General features: G+C 39.7%; 1 long non-coding RNA gene across 1 annotated transcript in view; it reads right to left on the reverse strand.

Annotated features, from left to right (window-relative positions):
• Window positions 1–12,511: 12,511 nt before the first annotated feature.
• LOC146003626 (uncharacterized) overlaps window positions 12,512–19,988 on the reverse strand; it is a 272,276-nt gene continuing 264,799 nt past the window's right edge. The window contains exon 3 of the long non-coding RNA XR_014443841.1: window positions 12,512–13,171. This is a non-coding gene — a long non-coding RNA (uncharacterized LOC146003626). The remainder of the gene's footprint in view (window positions 13,172–19,988) is intronic.

The raw sequence follows: 19,988 nt of genomic DNA on the forward strand, positions 1-19,988 counted from the left end.
CTAGACCACACCGATCCACATCAATAGCTCTTCTCATTTTGGCGCTCTGCGCGGAATGGGCTGCCATTCCTCAGGAAATCTTCCGGCACCTGATTGAAGGTATGCCTGTGAGAGTGAACGCTGTCATTAAGGCTAAGGGTGGGTCAACACTGTATTGACTGCCAGTGTTCCCGATGGAGGGTTGCCCAAACTTGTACTTTATTTTCAGGTGGGTGTCCGGATACTTCTGATCACATAGAGTAGCTTAATTACGAACTTTTTAAAATCCCCTTCCACTTGCAACACGGAGAGAAATTCATACTCTCCTGTACTACGTTCTGTTTCTTCAATAGCAGTGCCCATTCCGACGATATTGAAATAAATGAACACCTGGTGCGAACTAGGGATGGCTAAACGGATCCGGATCCGAAATATCCGCATCCGGTCCGAAAGTTTCCTGGATCCGGATCCGGATCCGAGAGTTTGGTATCTCAATCCCATTATAATATTACCACACCTTAAAAGGTATTATGATCTTCGATTACAAAGAAACCTTCAAGATTTTTTTTCAAGTGTTGTTCCTAAAATACTTTTCTACGCATCGGCTAACATACTCGTGCACAAAAATAATCTTGCTTGTTTAACATAAAATGTCAGAGGTGATTTTGTAAATGCCATTGAAACGAATATGTATTCATTCGAATGTATTGGAAATGGAAACACACATAAATGTGAGACATTCCATTCAGGATGAAACCTTTAACACATTTAACAAGATAGAAATGTTATACAAAAATTATACAATTGTTCTACAGTTACAGTTTTACAAATTAAAATAAAACATTATAATATATGCAGTGTTATATAATTACAAAGTGTAAGACTAACAAGGGAGGTTATCTAAGTGTCCCCCTCCGATTTCCATGAAACTTGGCAGGTGTATAAAGGGACCCATAGGAAGAAATACGTGTTTGTTTGTTTCGGCTAAAAAACTGTTTTAGGGGGCAAAACCCGCCTCAAATGTCAAGATGAGGACAAATTGACGTGGGGATCTGACCCATGTGTCTCCCTCCGATTTCCATGAAATTTGGCAGGTGTATAGAGGGGCCGGGCCCTATGCCCCCTGTTTCTTCCTATGCCATATTTACGTGGTTTTGGGGTAAGATCCCCACTTCAATTTCTCCTCATCTTGATATTTGAGGGGGGTTGACCCCTAAAACAGTTTTTAACTGAAACACAAAAACACGTACTTCTTACTTTGGGCCCCCCATACACCTGCCAAATTTCATGGAAATCGGAGTGGCACACAGGGGCAGATCCCCGCGTCAATTTGTTTTCATCTTGACATTTGAGGGGAGTTTTGCCCCCTAAAACCGTTTTTTTTTTAGCTGAAACACAAAAACACGTATTTCTTCCTTTGGATCCCTCTATACACCTGCCAAGTTTCATGGAAATCGGAGGGGGAGACTTAGACCTCCCTTGTAAGTCTATTAATTACAAATCGCGCACGCGCGCACACACGCTATATATGCAGGGTGGCTCAAAAAGTCACTTAACACCCTCGGTACAAGGCCACTGCAGCGCGCAACATGGAAGTGGTGATGACCAATCGTTATCAGTCCAAGGGGGATAAACATTGACGCCACCCGCACGGTCGGCGGCCATCTTGATGTCCGCCATCTTGAATTCAACTTTAGAATTTTAAATGGGAAGGGGGTGATATGATATATCAAATCAGGCTAGAATTTCACGAGAAATGCAATGGTGAAGGTTTTTTCTACATATCTTTAACCAGTAAAAAGTTATGACTGAATTCTCGTACCAATTTGCTCCTTTTCGAGGTGTTAGAAAAATGCTATAAAATTTGTTTAGCGCATCGGTAATTCATCGAGATCAAAGTGATGTCTAGGGAGAGAAGTTCGCATGCCATTGCACACGATTTTAATCGGATACATCCATGAAGAGCTGCGCATTATGAATGGTTGTCGCGAACAATTTACAGTGTGACGCTTCCATTGAATTAAAAGTCCTTCACAGTGACAAGGCTAATGTTTATGTTCATAAAGAAGTTCATAAACAGAATATGCGACCCTTGTCATCTGGTAACTAACTTTGGACAGAAACTGCTTCACAACGTTCCCATAGTGTTCTGGTGTTCCTCCCTATTGAAAAAAACTCTGTAAAAGTACCTTCTTCCATAAGCAAGGATGAAAAAACCTATTTATTTAACAAATCCAAGTAGCCCTAAGCATTTAAGGTTCCGCTGATGGTATATTGATTAACCAATCGTGTTCCACGCAGCACGCCACACCATTAACTTAATAGCACTAACCATTCAGCTTTGATCTGTCGAAAATGGGTCATCAGATAAAAAGCATCAAATATTCTGTTAATGAACATAAACATTAGCTTACTTTCTAAAGAAACTCTCATGTGGGATGGCAAAACGGATCCGGATCCGGAAGTTCTGGATCCGAAAAATTTTAGGATCCCCTAAGGATCCGGAACCAACCGGGTCCGGATTTCGGATCCGCCAGGATCCGGATCTGGCCATCCCTTGTGCGAACTTGTCACTCTTCGCCTTAAACAAATGTTTGGTAACGAGACACTATTTTGTGGTTGTTACAAACAAACTGTTTCCTCTGTGAAAACATTTTATTTTGATACCTAAATTCACTGCCACCACAATTAAATTCGCACACTGGTTTTATATATATAATATATTATATACCCTTTCTTGATGTGTACATTGATGAATTGATTGTAAGTAGATGAGTCTGAAATAGAGGCGTTCGATACCGAAAGGCAGCTCACACGGAAGTAGAATAGGAGTTATGTTCTTGTAACAAGCATTCATCCCTCACTCGGCATGTCATTTCTGAGTGCAGACAGCTGCACGGCTTGTCTAATCGCATGGAACATGGCGTTGAACAAGACCCAAGCACTTTCTCAACAACAGAAGCCCCTGATATGTGCTCCTCCCCCCCCCCTTTCCCTTGCTAAGAGCATTCCCTGGTTACTTGTAGGAGCTACATGCACAAGTTGGCATAAAGGCAGGGCATTGGGCAAGTACGCTATCTTCACTAACTTAACTGGTATCATTGGGTACTGTTCATCACTGATATCAAGTATACATATTATCTTGGTTTTTTGTGTTGAAAGTTAGTATATTTAATAATATCGCTTAACTGGATTACAACAAATATAATAGTTAGGCATTTAATATTATCAATAATTGGAAACACTGGAACAATACTAGAAATTATTGGACTTCCAATATTAATTTCAGCGAGTTATATATAAATATAAGGATAATACATTAAATTGAAGTCTTAATAAAGTTAAGTAAATAATTAATATAATTATAAAAACCTCATTAATCATTTAATCCTTTTAAAAAAGAAGCAAAATTTGTTCATTGGATATTTACATTCTATGACTCTTGTTCAAACAAATCCTCCAATCTCTCTCTCTCCCTCCCTCTTTCTCTCTCTCTCTCTCTGTATGTGTGGGGGTGTGTCTGTCTGTGATATCCGATCTTTGTTCTACACTCTGTCTCTAGAATCTGTGGAGAAACGATGTGCATAACGGTAGGCGAGGAGAGAAAGGGAGTGAGCGGAGCAAAGCAGTGAGCGCTACTACAAACCATGGTTGTTAAAGGTCCAGGAATTTTAAATAATTTCAATTCCGGTCCAGAAGAAAAAAATCAGCAAGCGTAAATGGGTTCTGGACCATAAAGAACCTCTTTATCTGTAACGTATTTCAATTCGGTCCAGGAACCTTTCTTCCGGATCAATTTAAATACGGTCCAGGGACCTTTTTTCAATGTAACAATACGCAACTTGGACCGAATTTAAATTGTGCGAGGAAAAAGGTTCCGGTCCTGTTACTGAACCCAATGGAACCCATTAGAATTTATGGGTTCCTGAACATTTAACAACCCTACTGCAAACTGCTGGTAGCTGCAGCCGCGTGCGCACTCCATGCATGTATTCTTTGGTCGAGCCATCTCAACTCACTACTTGCGCAGAGGACTTGCTTGCCCCAGAGATTCCCGGGACTGTGAAGCAACAGGCAAAAGAGCGAATTCCCAGATACGGCTCACAACTGGAAGTCCTCCCTTCTACTCGAGTTTCCGACGCTCCACTGGCCGTCGTAATGTTGCCAACGAGGTGGGAAAACCAATTAATTACACCAATTTTTGAAATGATATTTATGATGAACTAAATAACCTTTGAGTTCACCATAATTTTGTTATTTTGTTTGAGTGGATTTTCGCTTTCAAACGACATATGGTGGCTTTGGTATTTTCGCCAGCTTATTTCTAATTTGCTTCACTGGGGAAACTGAATAGGCCACTCTAGTGACATCCGTACTCTTTGGTGTGGCACCTATGCTCTCTCTCTTTCAGCCTGCCAAAGCAAACAAAACATCACACATAAAGTCGGTGACGTGCACTGAGGAGTAGCTAGTCTAGCAGAGATAGATCAATCAATCTCACACGCTAATCATTTTCAAATCACAATATTTATTGTCTTGTTAAAGCCATAGTTCATATGCAACACTCTTTTTTCACGCGCCTCGGTGCGTTCAGCTCGCTCTTCCTCCGCCTCACCAGTTCTAGGTAGAAACGACCGCCCGAAGGGAAAGGGAAGATTTCTGCCTCTACCTCCTTGGCCCCCTCGCCCCCCGCTACAATAGTTCAAAGCCCGTGCTTTCAGGTCTCCCAGTCTATCTCCTATAGGACATATAGGGGATTGGTTTCCATTCGATTCCTTTGTAAATCCTCTAAAGAACTCGGGGGAAAATTTTCTGCAGTATGGTCTCTGTACTTACACCACAACTTTTTACACGTTGTACAATATGTATGTATAATATGAGATGTAGTTTTATTATTTATGAAATGGGAATGTATTATGTGCAGACAATAATGTTATGCTTTCTTTTTTTTTCCAAATATGGAATATATAATGATTAAATAACAAATATTTGCCCAGGCTCCCTCTCGTTTTAGTAGTATTTTATTTAAATATACTAATCTCTTGGCCTCCAATTAACAAATGGGTAAGCTAGACAGTTATAAATACGGATGTATTTATTTGGGCAAGAGAACGCGCGTTCTTATTGTTGTTGTTGGTTTGGTTTATTTTACTTCTCTTTTCTGCTCCATTTGGTTATCGCGAAAATCAGGAAGAGTGGTGATATGATGAAATTGATGAAGGGACCTCACAAAGAACAATCCAGGCCGGGATCCGAACCCGTGATGAGCGCGCATTCTTCTTCCTATATGTTGTACTCTGCAGTGAATAATGAAATAATTTGGAATGAAAAATGTATCCCAGAACTCAAAAAGCCAAATGAATATTATTGAAGAAACTACAAAAAAGTGTGTTTTGTTACCGGTTTATCTCCTCTAATATGTTGAAGTTTGGCCACTTCCCATCACTTTTTCAAGCTGTATAGATTTAATCGCAATAAGTAGCTAATGAGCTTAAGGACGTCATGAGGTACAATCGTAAACAGAGAACTCTAGACTCCTGATTTCACAGTGCCCTGCAGATGCACTGGGAGGGATTTTTTTTAAAGCGTTGCTCTTCCATCACTTTACCCTTCTGCCATGACGATGAACATTGATTAAATTAAACAGGTGAAGAATGGATACAATGGAACACTCATGCACAGGCCAGGGCTCGAGCCCAGATCCTTCAGTAACGAGATCGTGGGATGGAGAAATTAGGGAAATCGAGCAATGCAAAATATTTGGAAAAAGCGTTAATCATATACAAAGATGATGTTTCAAAAATCCAATTGAAAATTACCACTGAGGAAAAATGCAGTTTGTTTTACCGATGCCCATGTATTTCCACTCATCTTTGTTGTCGGCCGAGCTCCGTGGGTGAGTGCAAGTGGTCCCGGATCGGTACCCGATGGAGGCACATATTGGTTCGGATCCCACTTTAAACTGTAGGTTCAGTTCCGATTAGCCTTTCTGTGCATAAAGTGCACTTAAAACACAAAATCGAAAAACAAATAAAAAACGCGCTACGACACAAGAAGTTCCGGGTTCGAACCCCAACCTGGACATAGATGTTATTTGTGTTTGTCCCTTCATCAATTTTATCGTATCATCTTCGCAATTAACGAAATGTGACAGAAAGCGACGCTAAGTAACAAAAATCAAATCAAATCATTGATTCATTTCTTGATTAGGTTTATTTTTCTCCGCTTTTCCGCCACATTTGGCTATTCGCGAAGATGATAGGAAGAAATTGATGAAGGGACCCACACACAAAGAACACCTATGGCCAAGCCAAGATTCGAACCCGGGATCTCTGGCTTAGTAATCAAATCAAATCAAAATGATTTGATTTGACTACTTTTTTGTTTACTTTTTGTTTTGGTGTTCATCATTTTGCAATCTTTACCTGTTTTTAACGTTCGTTTTCTTTTAGGAATACCGGACCCTAAAGTGCGCACGCCACTGATTGCTACCCCAAGTATCGACGTCACCGCACGTCACTGCATAAAGATAACACAACAAGCAGAAATTCCCAACGTGCCTTCCTTCCACTTTCCTTACATCAGGAGCAAAGGACCTCCGTTATGATCGAGAAACTCAAAAAAGTGTTTGCAACGTTTTTGCACCTAACGTGCTAGGGACGCCACAGGCATCATGGAGATAAACCCAGATGCTACGTGGCAAATCAGCCCTAGCAGTTTCTGGTTGCAAGGAAGCCTTGCACTCGCATAAATTTCGGCTGCCCGAATTTTCCTCGGTCAGCGAGTGCTTCCGCCCACAAGCCGTGCCACCTGCCTTTTCACACGTCCACGTCCTGGAAAGCAACTTGGTTTTCCGGACCATTTGAGAAGACCACTTCATAACTCAGCCTCAAATTGCGGGAGTCGGGCTCGCCATAAACCAGAGGAGAGTTCGTGCGTTGCCCCTGAGGTTGGTTGGTCGTCCCTTGGGTTGCTTTCCTGAGACCACGAACCGTGTTCCCACATTCGAGTAAGCGATTAGGAGAAGCTTTCTGCTCTCTCTACGTGTTGCACGCAGGGAACATCTACAGAGTCAATGGGTACATGCACTGCTCTCGTCTCACTCAGGCCGATTCAGAATTTCCCAACTCAGGAACTATGGTCCATCTCAGGAACTGTTTTTACCTGTTAGATATTTCAGTGGCGTGTCTTCCAAACTCAGGATGTCCTACTAATTGCCTCGGGAGAGAGTAAATTGGTGTTTGAAATAGTTAACATTACGCACACCTGTGTAACTGCTAACCTAACCTGCAAGCAAAAGATCATTAACATACTAAAAATATACGAGGGTAGTTTGAAAAGTAAAGTGAACGAAGCAGAGATGGTAGCACCATAATCGAAATCAATGCACGGTCGATAAGTTTGATTCTTCAAACAAGCCCTTGCAGAGTTTCGGCTCAGTGGTCTGCAAAATAACCGTTCAAAGCATGATTTACTTCAGCGCTATCGGAAAATCGTTGTCCTCCGAGCCATATTTTGAGGTCATGCAACAATTGAAAGTCAAAGGGAGCTAGATCGGGCTAATAGGGTGAATGATCCAACAATTCGAACTTAAGTTCATGGATTTTAGCCATAGAAACCATTGACATGTGAACAGGTGCATTGTCCTGGTGATTTTGTCCATCATTTTCGAAAACGCTTTCGCGTTCACCTACTTCACCTGGTCAAACAATAACCTCACAACGCGCTGGGCTGAAACTCTGCAAGGGCTTGTTTTGAAGGATCAAACTTATCGACCGTGCATCGAGTTCGATTATGGTGTTGCCATCTCTGCTTCGTTTACCTTACTTTTCAAATTACCCTCGTGTTAGAGGAATGAAGAAACTTTCCGTAATGTACAGTACTTTTTTTCTGCAAATGGATATACGTAATTATGTACGCAGCATTTCAGGGTAACGTGCAGTAACGAAAAGAACCTCCGAAAAAGAAAAGAAGAACCCCTTACCTCCCGAGCTAGCGGTTCCAGAGTCAGAGCATCCACTCAAAGCATTCCACATGAAATCATCAGTTCCTGAATTGGGACATCGCCATTTTTCACAGCATACACTTCAGATTACAGGCCTTCTCAAAGGCCTTGTAATCAAGATGCCCCAGGTTCGAGATCCATGGTTGCACACAGTGATTCGTATCCCACTATAAACTGTAGGTCCAGTCCCAATTAGCCTATCTGTGCATAAAGTTTGCTTGAGAGCAAAACTTCTGAGATCAGATTTCAAAATTCCTCATATGGCAAAATTCTATGGGTTTTGAGGTCAGGTGATCGTGGTGCCCATTTCCACAGAGGGTCTTTCTCTAACCCAGCATCCCGAAAATACTGCACAATGAGGTGGCCCCCAATCTTGTATAAACTATTCAGAACGTCCGCCAATTACATAAAAATATGGTACCATATCATCACCCAACAAATGGTGGTAATTTTCTCTGCACACTCTCTATTCGAAGAGGAAGATACCAACAATGTTCACGTCCCATGCATAAACCGCACCACACCATCAATTTTGGAGAACCTTATATCTCGCTGTCAGTGATCCATTGAGAGTTCGTACTGACTCCTCGCGATTAGTCAAAAATAGCAGAAAAGCTAAGTAAAATATACCAAATAATCAATCGTGTTTGACTATTACCTGATATTCTGTTTGTTTACCTCCCCTCTCGTTCTTCTCGCTCGACTCTCGCAAATGCCAAATACTCACCCGTAATCAGAAGCAATACCGCCATTGGTTCTAAATTTTATGGTCACCCTGTATTAACTAACTCAGGACTTTGTTGTAACAATAATCAAAAGTAAATAAGTTATACTGTCGATGTTCCAATCCTAGGTCAATTTTAAACATCCTCTAGCAGATGTTCATAAAATGGATTTAAAAAATATCTTGAATTCAATCTGCCTGTAAATTCACTACATATCTCCTGGAGTTCACTGACTTCACTGATATTACTACTAACCCGGACTTCAAGGCAGTAAAAACTACACAATAACAAATAAAAACTAAAACATGCAAAAAATATTCACTAAATTTAAATATAATAATATTATAACATCCATATCCATATTATTTATTGATTTTCTAACCATAAAAATCTTAAAGATGTTCGAAAATACGAGTAACAAAAGATTTACAGAATACCATTAACCAATGTTCCAATCTATCTTGCACTCGTAAAATCATTTGTAGATATTTGTCTTTTGTATTCAGAAAAAAATTCTTTCAAATGAGCATTTATTGCAAGCTATGGTAAGTTTTATCATTCTCCAAGATGAAGGGTACAATGGGATCCATGAGTATTACCGTGCAAATTGTCCATCACCATGTTCGTGCACTTTATTTGGCCCAATAAGAGGTTCAAGAATTAAAAGAAAACTCAAAACATGCAGTTGATAACTTCTGTACCAGTATACATAAAAATCCATCGTTTGAAAACGCATAGAATGTAAGAGAAAAATTAATGAAAATAGTAATGGACAATTTGCACGGTAATTCTCATGGATCCCACTGTAAAAGAACACACATATGTTGTTTTCTGTCCTTATTTTAAAGATTTTCTGCACTTTTGGTACTAGCCGATGAAGTAAGCAATGTTAAGCACAATATAATTTACATTTATCGTTGTTATAACCTGTGTACTGGAAACTTACGATTTGAGAACAAAACATAGTAAAATTCGGGCTAATTTTGGTACATGACTTAGCGCACTGTCTGCATTGAGAAGCCACAAGGTACCTTTATAGGAGAAGCCAAGAACGAGGAAAAAAGATTTGAATTTGCTCTAAATTGATCCCAAAAACCCTGGCACCATTGCTCACGCCCCATTTTTCATGAATAACTCCAGTTGACAATGATAATCCAGATATGAGGGATTCAAGGACGAGTTTTAAACTTCAAATACCAATTTACAAACAAAGCCAATTGTGTTCCTCGGTTTCAGAACTAAATGCAGGTTGTTAGTGTCCCAGTTCTGCCTGTCCAGGGAGCAGCGTGTGCCACAATACTCGTGGAGCTGGCTTTGTCTGCTGCACTGTCTGTTTATGTGGGAGAATAAAAGGGTTCTTTCTCACTAGTCTGAAGAATGCCACGTTTTATGTAAATTTGGGATTCAACTGCTAGCACAGCAAACAAATTGCTTCTGTAAAACTGTTGCAACAGTGAAAATAACAGTAGGAAGTAATTGTATGTTTGTAAGGTGTTCTCGACAGTTCCAATGGATGTGTCTGAAAGATTTGGATCTGTTCTGCACATATAGGAGCGTATGTTCAGTATCTCCCACACAATTACTTGTGAAACTGAGATGCAGTTCTTGATTATGTCTTGCTTAGTTAATGGAATCCTGTTGTGGTACTGATTCTTGTTCCTGATCTACAGTGCCTTTTACGGTCGAGTTGTCCGTGGAGTGGCGGCCAGCGCGCCGGGTAGTGAGAGCGCGTCTGCCGGCAAACTGGATGCAACATCCGCATAATGGAACCGATAGCTATGTAATAAAATAAGCTCGTACAATTACATTGATAGTTACAATTAAAATGAGCACGTACCTTGTTACAAGAGATGTTCGAAACGATGTTCTCCTGCATCCACACATTTACAGCATCATTTTAGGAAATTTTCACTAACGCACATCAGTTCCTCTTCTGAAGTTGCTTCAATTTCTCTCCTGATGTTTAAAAGCTTGGTAGCTCGCCACGCAGACGACATGGAAATGTCTATTTCTTGTGCAAGGCGCCGGAGAGATCTTTGAGGAGTATGCTCAAATCGTGCTCCAACGTCGTCTAGTTTCTCCTCAGTAAGCACACGTCGTTTCACCCTTCGCTTCTTATCAAGAACAGACCCTGTTTCCCTAAATTTGTTCACGAGTTTTCGAACACTGTCTCTGTGTGGAACAGGAAAATCTGGGAATTCTACTGCAGAACGCCTTGTAACTTCCCTACAAGAATTCGTAATGACGCAAGAGTCGTACAGAAATATTTGTTGTTTTAAATTGTACGCGGTAGTATTAGACTGCAGAAAAGCACCAGTAACACGTAAACTAAAACAAACCAATCTAAAACACTTGTTAACACCTTAACACTTCACAAACACGTGCAAACTGGACACCCTCTCATTGCCCGGCGCGCTAGCCCCCGCTCCACGGACAACTCGAACGTGAAAAGCACTGTAAAATCGAAATCAAGACTGCGCACATCTAAATAGACCCAATTTCCAATTGCTTAATTCTGAACTAATCATTGTATGGTACACACGCATTAATGGTTTATTGGTGATTATTTAATTCATTACTTGTATTATCGGTCTATGCATATTTGCTAATTGTATTAGTTCTGTATGTGTTTTTTTGTGCATAAACCAATATGTATATGTTTATCTGTCTTCTTTAACAGTAGGTTTTACCTCTGTTGAGGGTAGTAAATAAATAAATATATTTTTACATGGTTCTATTTCTATATATGTCTGTTAGCACTACGTCATCCACTTACTGATTATCTACTGTGTGTTTCTGGTAAATGATTTTTCCCTTCCATATACTCCTGTGCGAGTATTGCTTTGCCAGCAGCAGCCATTCGTTTACTGTCGTCTTCGATACGGACTGTTCCTGCTGCTATGTCACTTGACGTGAGGTATACGAAGGGGTATTACGTTCCTGAATGCTTTCCTTCCTTTACGTATGTAAAAATGCATTCCTTACAAACGCGTACGATGCAAAACAAAAGTTCATAAAATTAGTCATGGACAATTTAGTGAGCAATGCTTGTGCATCCCACTGTACAGTTCAAGAATTGAAACAACAAGCACGACAACTTGTACAATTCCATTCCTGAAAGAAAAAAACAGAATGAAGAAGTAAGAACAAAAATAGAGATGGACAATTTGCTTACTGGTTTGTGTTCATGATTGCTTGAATTGCAACTGCAGAAATAATGTTAAAGGATGGTAATGTGTTGAAACTTCCACAATTAATGATATTATTTAGCTATGTTGTACATAAATCTGTGCTGGCCCAGGAGAGGATTTGCCACTAGACTACAACCTCTTACAAAATGAGATGCTCAGAAGTGACAAAGACTATCGACTTTGAAGAATTTTTAAAGGATTTACACTTGACTGAAGCAAAGTATGAGGTGAATTCGCCAGGTGACTATTTAAAACTTGTTTGTGAAAAACAGTTAACAGTGTTTTTTCCAGCTCTGAGATTTTTTGTGAGTATTTTATCATCAAATGCCGGTGGAGAGCGGTCGTTCAGTGTTCTAAAAATAATTTGAAACTGCCCTCAGAAATTCAACGTCGGATAGCATCCTAGTTTGGCATCCTTCACAGCGAATGCTGATGTCCTGCAAGAAATTGGGTTTGAGTCTCTGATCAGTTATCAGCCATCAGTTAACTGCCTCGAAAGCCAGAAGGAAACAGTTTTAGGTGAGTGTTCTCTTGTTAAATCTAAGTGCATTGTTTTATCGAAGTTCAAATAATAATTTGGGGTGTTCAAAAAGTTACGCAACCTTATGGGAAAACATTTCTTATTACATTTTTTACATTAAGTGCTCAAAGTGACTGCCGTTTTGTTCTTCACACAAGTGGACACGACGAACCATGTTGTTGAAAACTCTTTTCAATGTTATCTGTGAGGTGTTCCCAACACAGCTACGAATATTGTCTTTCAATTCCGGAATACTGTGCGGATGAGTAACGTAGAAGGAGTCCTTAAGATAACCCCACAAGAAGAAGTCTGGAGGCGATAAATCTGGAGATCGCGGTGGCCATAACCCCACTGAGATCTCCTGGAAAACACTCTTCCAAGTAACGCATTGTGTTCCCAGCTGTGTGGGCTGTGGCATTGTCCTGTTGAAGCCATGTGCGTTCCAACTTCTCAGCTGACAACGTGTTAACAAATTCTCTCACCATTGCCACATACCGTTCAGAGGTCTGTTCAAAGAATGTAATGAACACGCGACTACTGATATGGCACACGCTTCTCGGTGCGTCCACTACACTTCCCTTCACCTGGAACTTGTACAGCCGCTTGATGGAGGATTTGTTTGGAGCATCGTTCCGTGCTTCTCTGCGTAGGCCCTCTGGGTCAAAGCATAACTGCTGGTGCGGATGTACTCAGTCACAATGAATATATGCTGTTGCAACGTATAGCCCATGGCTGCTCAGTTATTCAGCACCTATAACGAAACAAGAACAATTCATGAGATTTCTCATAAGGTTGCGTCAGTTTTTGAACATGCTATATTTAATCAGATGTGTCTATATTTTAAAGTTTACAAGCAGTGGCGGCGAGGGGGGAAGTTGCCCCCAACTTTTTGACACTTTTGCCCCCGCACTATGCTAAACCTTATGTACCAAGGGAAAGTAGACTGCCCTTGCCCCCCCCCCACTTTTTGCACCTTGCCCCCCCTAGTTTTGGAACCCAATCGCCGCCACTGCTTACAAATGTTATTAACACAGAGCGTGTATTAAATGGGAGTGAAGTATCATGATAACAAACTGTTAATAATAATTATAATGATGATAATGTTGATGATAATTATGTCGGCAGGACCCAAAATGAAGGATAGTCTAGGGCCCCAAATTTTATAAATCTCCCTCCCCCCTGACTAGACCTCAATATGTCATCTGCGAAGATCAAATTGCGCTGTATAAAAATGAGAAGTCAGTCAAGGTCCCCCGTTTTTGGCTAGCAAATGTTTGCCCACGTATTTTCATTCAACAACCGTTTAGCGAAAGATCGAATTCTGGCCTGGCTTTTTTCGAACGCAGCCCACGTAATGGGTTCTATTTTTAAGTGTGGTTTGTTGAAGGTGAGACCGGATGGGGACTCGAAATAGAGCATCACATAGATAATCGCAGGCAAATGGTATATACACTGCAACCTTCAGTTTACGATAAAACGCAGAGTTGCTTATTCTGGATGTTTATTGAATGTGACTGACATCGACCAGTTACCGGAGGTTGGAAAACATTACTTTTTGTTGTAAGTTCGAACACGTGGCTCATTTTCTTTAAGTTCTCGACTCGATTATTCAGACAATAGTACTACTACTACTCAGTGGCGCAGGAACGTTTATCATTTGGGGGGGGGGGTATCAGCCTCTCATATATATATAATATACTCCACAGGGACCTAGATATAATGTGAAGGCATGGCCTGTGTTCTTGGAAACCACTTTCAATTAAGTAACTAGTAGAAAGCACAATGTAGTAGAATAAGTTTAGAATGGTTTGAATTTCTGCGGTAAGAAAGATAATGCTTTAAGTTATAAACGATATAAATATTTTAATTGAGCGACTTGAAAATATGTTCTTTCAACAGTAGCACCTTGCGTCTGTCAAATTTTCGAAGGGGGTGCAGGGGGTATAATAGAATTTACGGATTTAGGGCGGTACAGTACCCCCTCCCAAAATTTGGGGGTACAATGTACCCCTGTACCCCCCGTTCCTGCGCCACTGCTACTACTATTACTAATAATAATAACCTATATTCAAATAACAATGGTTTTTATTATTGTTAGTATTATTAACCAGGGGTGCCCGCAGGAGGGATTCATGACGCGGCGCGTCATGGGAATTTTGTGGGGGTACAAAATTGTATAGTTAAGCTACCAATTCTCTATATTTCCATACAAAAATGGAGGAGATTGTTTTGTTTCATTGACTTATTGATGGTTATGGTTATTATGTACAGTTTTTCTACCTACCTGTGGGTGATCGCGGCGATGGAGTTGAAATGAATCACCACCTCCTATGCCTTTAGAATCGATTTGGAAAAGGGGGGGGCGTCCTGTTCGCATTGATAAAAGGTTAGCAAATCCTTGCTGTCTGCTTGACCAGTTGTTATTGTCCAGTTTTCGACCTTTCCAAGTATTTTATAAAATTCTCATCTCCATACCAGTGACAAGTTACTCTGCAGAATCACAATGGGTGTGACAAGAATAATAGACTACGTTCGTGAATGGCTGATTAGTGCTTAATATCTACGTTAATTCCATCCTGTGAGTCCGATGTTTTAAAAGTGGTTAAAAAAGAGGAAATTATCAATAAATTTGATGCAACAACTTTGCAAAGTCAGAAGTTATTATCACTTATGTCAGTGGCGTATGCTGAGTCTAAGACCTGAGCTATCTCACTATGACACTGGTCCTAGGCTATGGAGGAAGGGTGAAGACTGCTCATTCTTGACATCTTCATGGAAGCCACGTTGCCATCTCAACGGTAGAAAGGTTGCAAACTTATAAAAATTCAGGTTGCCAACTCCTGAGAATTCAGGTTGCCAACTCCTGAGAATTCAGGTTGCCAACTCCTAAGAATTCAGGTTGCCAACTCCTGAGAATTCAGGTTGCCAACTCCTGAGAATTCAGGTTGCCAACTCCTGAGAATTCAGGTTGCCAACTCCTGAGAATTCAGGTTGCCAACTCCTAAGAATTCAGGTTGCCATCTCCTTAAGAATTTAGGTTGCCAACTCCTAAGATTACAGGTTGCCAAATTTCTAAGAATTCAGGTTGGTATCTCCTTAAGAATTCAGGTTGCCATCTCCTTAAGAATTCAGGTTGCCATCTCCTTAAGAATTCAGGTTGCCATCTCCTTAAGAATTCAAGTTGCCAACTCCTAAGAATTCAGGTTGACATGTCCTTAAGAATTCAGGTTGACATGTCCTAAAGAATTCAGGTTGCCAACTCCTAAGAATTCAGGTTGCCAACTCCTAAGATTACAGGTTGCCAAATTCCTAAGAATTCATGTTGGCATCTCCTTAAGAATTCAGGTTGCCATCTCCTTAAGAATTCAGGTTGCCATCTCCTTAAGAATTCAGGTTGGCATGTCCGTAAGAATTCAGGTTGCCAGCTCCTAAGATTACAGGTTGCCAACTCCTAAGATTACAGGTTGCCAAATTTCTAAGAATTCAGGTTGGTATCTCCTTAAGAATTCAGGTTGCCATCTCCTTAAGAATTCAGGTTGCCATCTCCTTAAAAATTCAGGTTGCCAACTCCTGAGAATTCAGGTTGCCAACTCCTAAGAATTCAGGTTGCCAACTCCTAAGAATTCAGGTTGCCAACTCCTAAGAATTCAGGTTGCCAACTCCTAAGAATTCAGGTTGCCAACTCCTAAGATTACAGGTTGCCAACTTCAGAACCGCCATTATCTTCTTATTGAAATCAGGTTTACTCTGTTTCTGGTTATTTTTCTTTAGTATTTTACTTTCTAGGCTTCAGGCTTCGCAGATAGCCTATCTAGCCTGAAATATACGCTCCTGGTTCACAGACACCTGGGGACACACTGTAGCCCTTCTGTAACCTCCACACTATATTTAACTACACAGTATATATCAAGGTCTTTATAAAAAAATGTTGTCGCATTGTAATCAAGGTGTCCCGAGTTCGATGTCCGATACATTAGCCTTTCAGTGCATAAAGTGGGCTTGAAACAAAAAATCAAACAAAGTCTTTATAAAAATATTGTTAATATATTTTATATTATCATACACGGCAGTAAAATAATAATACATAGATACTTTAGGTATGTTAAAGAAAAATATATTGAGCAGGACCACTGGTGACACTCCTTGATTAGAAGGCGACAGACGCGGCTAACTATGGTGTGTGGTATACAAGAGAAAGGCGCATTTAGTGAGCATAAAGGGAGAGAGAGAGAGAGAGAAGAAGGAAAAGAAGAAGAAGAGGAAGAAGAATAAGAAAATACAGAAAATTAGTGGAGAGAAAGGAAACAAAGAAAGGCAGAGAATACAGAAAGAAAGAAACAGATGACGTAAGAAGGCCATATTGCTCCTTTTGCCCCCCCCCCGGCCTGTTCTCGACGACCCTCTGCGAAGGGATGAATACAGAGAGAATGAAAGAAGTAAACAAATAAAATTCGTAGAAAGAGAAAAAACAGAAGTTGGAAGAAAAGTAGAGAGAAATATGGAAAGATTGTTGATTTAAGTCCACTTTATGCACAGGGAGGCTAATCGGGACTGGACCTACAGTTTAAGGTGGAATCCGAACCACCATGTGCCTCCATCTGGTGTCGAACCCGGCACCCCTTGATTACAAGGCGACGACGTTACCACTACGCCATCGGGAAGGCCCATAAGTATTGAAAGAAAAGACATGAAGTTGCATCAAATTGCTCCTCCTTTCTCAGCAGCCCTATGCAGAGTGAGAATGAGAGAAATAAATACAATTAATAGAAAGGGAATAAACATTTGATATAATAGGGAGCGAAATATGGAAAGAAAATCAGATGAAGAAACATGACAAAATTGTCTCCTTTTTTCTCGACCGACCTGTACAAAATAATATAAAGAGTTTCGAACAATCAGTCAATTACACTACGATAAAACACATCGTTCCATTCATTCAGTTGACGTTTCCTTATCTCATCGAAGTCATGTTTCAATCTATCAGAAGTGCAGCTTCCTGTATAGCAACTTCATCAAGAACAATGATTTCGTTCTTAGGTATTTTTTTCCTTGTTTCAATCATAAAATGAACAGGAAGTTGCATAAGGGACTCAATTAAGTCATTCAACTATTTTGACTCTTGATCTCAACATAATTGAACTACTAATGACGTTTTATCAAGTTGTACTATGATACACTGAACAAATTCTGTTCTTTTCCTGATCTCTCTCTCTCTATCACTCTCTCTCTTTCGCTTTCTCTTTGTTTCTCGCTTTCCTCCATGTTTTTCTCCCTCTGTTTCTCTCTTCTCTCAAACTCTCTCTTTTTCTTTCTACCTTCATCTCTCACATTATCCTCCCTTCTTTACCCTTTTAATATTTATTCTCTCTGTCTCTTTTAACTTTATTCCTTCTCTCATTTTCCTCCCCTTCTATCATCTCTTTCTTCCTCCCTTCCTCTCTCATTGTATCTTCCCATTTATTTTTCTTTCTTTCTTTACCTTTTTTTCTCGCTCATTTTTTTATTTCTCCTCTCTCTCTCTCTCTCTCTCACGAAAGAAAAAAGAGAGAGAGAAGGCGCTAAACCGGGGCGGCGTCCTCTTTGAGTAGCGCCTAAACATTAATTTTGATATAAACGTGGCTATTTATTTTTAAAAAAAAAGTCATTTTAAATCAGATTCTTGGTGTTGAAAAAAAGGAAAAATAGATGGCAGCACAATGTAAAATAATATAAATAAATTGTTGGAGAATAAGTATCGATTTACTGGAAGTAAAAATACCGTAGAAATATGTAGAAAAAATGAGGTGAATGTCTAAAAAATGGATAATAGATCGAAATGAAAATAGAAGTGGTTTTCATCATTCAAGAAGTTCAAGCCCGTGGTGAATTGTTAAGTAAGCATAAAGAAGTACGTGTATTTGACGTGGTGTATGAGAAAAATCCGATATTATCTCGTCCTTTTGAATACGATATTTTTCTACCATATTTCGTATCGTTGGTTTACTGAACGCGTACCTCGCTTCGTTTTACAGCACATAATGTGGTTGATAGTTTATCATTTTTCACAAAATACAGTATGTGCGTTCCTTTCAACACTGCCGTGTGCTGTTTCACCGCAGGAAATGACGTCACGGATACGATCAAATGTTGTGTTGGGTTACCAGCATACAGGCAAAAAACCCGTCTTTTTTAAACGCGCCGAAAAGACGCACCAACGATAAAAATATTACTGAGAAAAGTGGTTTGTTTTGATGTTCTCTACACGTTTCTGTGGACCGTTGGCGTAAAATTACACCCTGTATATGTTGAATATTATAGTGTTTTTTCTCTTATCGAGGATAAAAACTGTACTCGCGGATAAGCAGATGACAGTCATGGACACTTCTGGGTTGTACTGTTTCCATTGAAAGTTAATGGAGTTGTTACAACAAAGAAGTGTTCGTGACTGTACAATAGATAATAATGTAATATTGTCCCTGTACAGTAAGAATCCCTACATCCTTTAGCGTGATACAAATGAAAAGTCACAGTATAGGCCCACTGCAGTTCAGTCATTGCTGGTGCAGGACAAATTTCAATTTCATTTTTCTTTCTTACATGGAAAAAACACAATGATAAGACTTTTACAGTCAAAAGATAGTTAAAAATATCAAAAAAATGAGAAAAATCGATTGGAGGTGTTTTGAGCTGTTCAGACTTGAACATTTGAACGGAGTGTAGAATATATTGAGCAGGACCACTGGTGACACTCCTTCCTTTTTATAACGAGCTCAAGAACGTTCTGTATGTTCATTCGGTCCCGAGATATAGGTACACAATTTGAACATTGCATGTTTGTGAAAAATTAGTTTTTGATCAACCCTCATATAATACGTAATAATTTGAGGTGGTGTCGGTTTTGGAGCAAATCAAAGCTGCGTACCAAATTGCATCAAAATCGGAGACTATGAGGGTCAACTCCTGCCTGATTTGACATGGAGTGATGACTATGGAAAGGATTTTGAGGTGCAAAATTATGGTCGGGAAAGCGAAAAAATGGTTCTGAAATGTTTTTAAAAAGGTGCAAGAAAAAGGTACTGATAAAATGCCTTTATTCAATGCTCTATTTTTCTGCGCCTTCTGTATATAATGCGCGCGGACCGCGTAGAGAACCGTGGTTCTGCCGAATACGTTTTTTTGAAGTTTGTGTTTTCTCTCGCAGGTTTTATTTATTTATTTATCAAACTCAACAGGTACATACCAAATTACAGAGCCCATATGAAGGATACATAGTGAATACAATTACATATATTTCTGTAATATAGAGATACATATTATATAAATATTATATACACACACCTACATAAAAATACATTTAAAATTATTTCATATATATATATATATATATATATATATATATATATATATATATATATATATATATATATATATACACACACACACACACACACCCACACACACATACACTTGATCACATCATTTTATTGGGAAATTATGTGTTTAAGCTTAGGTCATTGTGTTAATAGTTGCTTTACTGAGGTCCCTTAGGTTCATAGAAAAGATGTCAATGGTGTTATTCTTGATTAACA

The sequence above is a fragment of the Lepisma saccharinum genome, chromosome 20, assembly GCF_977018435.1.
Source record: "Lepisma saccharinum chromosome 20, izLepSacc3.1, whole genome shotgun sequence".
Classification (NCBI taxonomy): domain Eukaryota; kingdom Metazoa; phylum Arthropoda; class Insecta; order Zygentoma; family Lepismatidae; genus Lepisma; species Lepisma saccharinum.